This window comes from Colobus angolensis, unplaced genomic scaffold (assembly GCF_000951035.1).
Source record: "Colobus angolensis palliatus isolate OR3802 unplaced genomic scaffold, Cang.pa_1.0 Scaffold143, whole genome shotgun sequence".
In the NCBI taxonomy this organism is placed as follows: domain Eukaryota; kingdom Metazoa; phylum Chordata; class Mammalia; order Primates; family Cercopithecidae; genus Colobus; species Colobus angolensis.
In genome coordinates, this window is record NW_012114522.1 from 1,973,764 (window position 1) to 1,978,068 (window position 4,305).

Below are 4,305 nucleotides of genomic sequence, written 5' to 3' on the forward strand. Positions count from 1 at the left end.
AATTATATAAAATTAACGTACATAATTATAATATGTAAATATATAATATAGGCTGGGCATGGTGGCTTACACCTGTAATCCCAGCAATTTGGGAGGCTGAAGTGGGCAGATCACCCGAGGTCGGGAGTTCGAGACTAGCCTGACCAACATGGAGAAACCCCGTCTCTACTAAAAATACAAAATTAGCCAGGCGTGGTGGTGCACACCTGTAATCCCAGCTACTCAGGAGACTGAGGCAGGAAAATCACTTAAACCCGGGAGGTGGAGGTTGCGGTGAGCCCAGATCACATCATTGCACTCCAACCCCGGGCGACAAGGGTGAAACTCCATCTCAAAATAAATAAATAAATAAAATAAAAAAATTATATTTATGTCTAAATATATAATTATAATACATAAATGTATATGTAAATATACATGTATGATAAATTTATTAATATATAAAATACGTTTATTTCTGAGACAGGGTCTGACTCTGTCACCCAGGCTGGAGTGCAGTGGCACATTCATAGCTCATTGGAGCCTTGAACAGATGGTTCAAGCGATCTTCCCACCTCAGCCTCCTGAGTGGCTAGGATTGCACGCACACACCACCACGCCTAGCTAATTTTAAAATTTTTTGTGGAGACAGGATCTTCCTTTTTTGCCTAAGCTGGTCTTGAACTCCTGGGCTCAAGTGATCTTCCTGCCTCAGCCTTCCAACGTGTTAGACGTAGGCCACTGCACCTGGTCTAATGCATTTTTTAATTTGCGCGTTTATATTATTTAATATTTTTAAGTACTGAATGTGTTGAACAACCAACTTGCAGAATTCCCGAACAATGGACGGTCAGCACTCACGTACTGGTTCAAATCGCCCCAGCACACCACGGCCAAAAACCTATCAGCCAACTTCCACTTATGTCTCCCGGGGCAGGACAATGTCACTTGGCCAATCCCCATTAAGAGGGGCTCTGGAAAGGCAAGAAACTATTCTGTTCTCTCTAATGGAACGTGACCAGGGAGAAGGCAGCTGGGAGGGCCAGCTGGGCCCTCCAACCAGCAGCGTCCACCATCCATCGACCAACTGCCCTAGAGCTACACCATGCTGGGCATTTGGGGCACTGTTACGAGCAAGAGTTTCCATTTTTCTTCTCATGGGACCTTCATGCTAGTGGCAAGAGACAATTTTTTTTTTTTTTTTTTGAGATAGAGTTTTGTTCTTGTCACTCAGGCTGGAGTGCAATGGTGTAATCTCAGCTCACTGCAATCTCTGCCTCGTGGGTTCAAGCAATTCTCCTGCCTCAGCCTTCCGAATAGCTGGGATTACAGGCATGTACCACCACGCCTAGCTAATTTCTGTATTTTTAGTAGAGATGGGGTTTCACCATGTTGGCCAGGCTGGTCTGGAACTCCTGAGCCACGGCGCCCAGCCAAGAGGGAGATTTTAAATCAATAAGTATAATTGTGATGAATGCCAGAAAGAAGAATGTGTGTGATGGGGAGGGGACCTAAGTTATTGTCTCATATTTTAACACTTTCATAGGCAATAACTAAAAACTTAGAAGCTTAAAACAACACACACCTCTAAGCCAATTTTGGCAACCTAGGAGTTGAGCACATTTTGGCTGGTCCTGTGCTTGGGATCTCACGCTAAGCAGCTGGGCTGCATCCTCATCTGAGGCTCCACCAGGGCAGTATCCATTTCCAGGTCCGCTGAGGTTACCGGCAGAATTCGTTTCCTCGGACCCGCTTGGCAAGGGCCCAGCTTTTTGCTTCCTTGCCTATGGGGCCCCTCCAAAGGTCCTTTCTCAGCACAGCATCTCCCTCCTGCAGCGCCTGCAGGCGGAACCTTTCTCTCTAGTGTGCGAAGGTGATGCACTGTGACAGCGACATCCCATTGCTTTTGCCAGGCTCTGTGGGTTAGAAGCCAGTCACTGGTTTTGCTCGTACCCAAGGTCAGGAAGACTATACAAGGGCATAGGTCATTGGGGGGTCAGTCACTTTAGGGTGTGGCTGCCACCACTGAACTTAGAGACTTTAAAGGTTGGTAGGAGCTGGCCAGGTACAGGGGTGAGGGTGTGTCAGGCAGGGGTGAGGGCATGGAGGGGGACGCAGAGGCCTGCACCCTGGAATGTCTTTTCACTCCCTGAGGTTTTGTTCTCCTGATCCCTGAGTACATCCCAGAACACGGTGGGGCCCTAGCAGGGGAGAGGTAGGGAAGCATGTGTCGTTCATCTGGAGACCTTGTTAGGCAAATCAGATTAGAGGCCAGGCTTTCAGCGGTGGGTGCGAGCGTGGGAGTGATGAATGTGCAGGTGTGTGTGGGAAGAGCGATGGGGATGGGGTGAGCCCCAGCCACCATGAAGACCTTAACTGTGCATCCATCCATCCCAGCAGCCTCCCTGAGTGAGTGCCTTCAGGGCGCAGGTCCTGTTTTGCACATGAAAGTGAGTCAGCGTGGGACACTGCCTTGTCTTAGAGAGGTCACACTTCTTCTTCTTCTTCTTTTTTTTTTTAATTTGCGACAGAGTCTCGCTCTGTTGCCCAGGCTGGAGTGCAATGGTGTGACCTTGGCTCACTGCAACCTCTGCCTTCCAGGTTCAAGCAATTTTCCTGCTTCAGCCTCCTGGGTAGGGTAGCTGGGATGATAGGCACGCATTACCATGCCTAGCTAATTGTTGTATTTTAGTTTCACCATATTGGCCAGGCTGGTCCCAGTCTCCTGGCCTCAAGCGATCTGCCCGCTTCAGCCTCCCAAAGTGCTGTGATTACAGGCATAAGCCACCACACCAGGTGAGAGGTCACACTTCATGCCAAGTGGGAGGCAGCCACTCAGACAGCACCCCAGCTGGCGCTGGGAGTGAGGGGTGCTCAGCGTCCTAGGAAGGCAGAGGGCTGCATGAAAGGTTCGGGGAGGAAGGACTGGAGGAGGATCTGAGATTTTCACCTCTGCAGTTGGGTGGATGGAGGGGCTGTTTACAGAGAATCACAAGAATGTGGATGAGCAGGTTAGGGCACTAATAAAGCACTCTGTTTTGGCCCGCAGAAAATTTGAGATGCTTCCCTGTGTCCAGCTGGGGCTTTGGGAAAGGTCAGGGCTGGGCATCTGACTTGGATGGATGTCTCTGGCAGGCAGCAGAGCATGTGGATGGTTTGTGAAGCCCGGAAGGGCATGAGATTTCCTGTAGCAGTGCCTACTGCAAATGGAAGGGCATTTGGCCTGAGCCCAGACATGTACAAGTTGGGCAGAGAAGGGGGTGGGTCCCCGGTACCCACAGAGGAGCAGCTATGGAGGTACAGGAAAACCAAGGGTGTGGGATCACATGATGCAGGAAGTTCAAATAAGATGAGGAAAGAGGAAAGACCATCAGGGCTGGGGACAGTGGTTCATGCCTGTAATCCCAACACTTTGGGAGGCTGAGACGAGAGGATAGCTCGAGGCCAGGAGTTTGAGACCAGCCTGGGCAACATAGGGAGACCCCATTTCTATAAATAAATAAATACGATTGGTACTTGGCATTTCAGGCGGGGAACAGCAAACACATGAAAGCTCTGAGGCAAGAAAGGGAAGTGATTAGTGCTCGCTCCTGGTTCCTTCATCAGACCTTAAAGAGATGCAGAGACATTTCAGGTACTCCTTGGCCGAGCTCCTTCAGGGAAGGCCTAAGTTCGCTTCTACTTCCCATCTATTAATTTTTTTTTTTTTGGAGACAGAGTCTCACTCTGCTGCCCAGGCTGGAGTGCATGCAGTGGCACGATCTCAGCTCACTGCAACCTCCACCTCCCGGGTTCAAACGATTCTCCTGCCTCAGCCTCCCCAGTAGCTGGGACCACAGGTACGCACCACCACGATTGGCTAAGCTTTTGTATTTTTGGTAGAGACGGGGGTTTCATCTCGTTGGCCAGGCTGGTTTCGAACTCCTGGCCTCAGTGATCTGCCTGCCTCGGCCCCACAAAGTGCTGGGATTACAGGCACGAGCCACCGCGTCCGGCCCTATTTCACTCCTAATGCCCACCATACATGCTTCCAAATGTTTGCTGAATGACAAGGTGAACGAGTGCACGGGACTACGTGACTTCGGGCAGCAGGCAATCCCATTCCTTGGACCTCAGTTTCCCTTTCTGTAAAGCAAGCCTGTCTCTCGCTCTCTGCCCTAAAAGCCTGAGTTCTGGGCTTGAGATGAGCGCGTCCTGTAGAGCAGACTCCAAGTGGACGTTGAGCTGGGTCTTCTAGGCCAGGATCCCGCCAGCTCATGGGTACCGTCCTCCCTCGGGACCCCGCACTCCCAGTTCCAGCGCCGCCCCGCCCAACCTCCCTTTGTT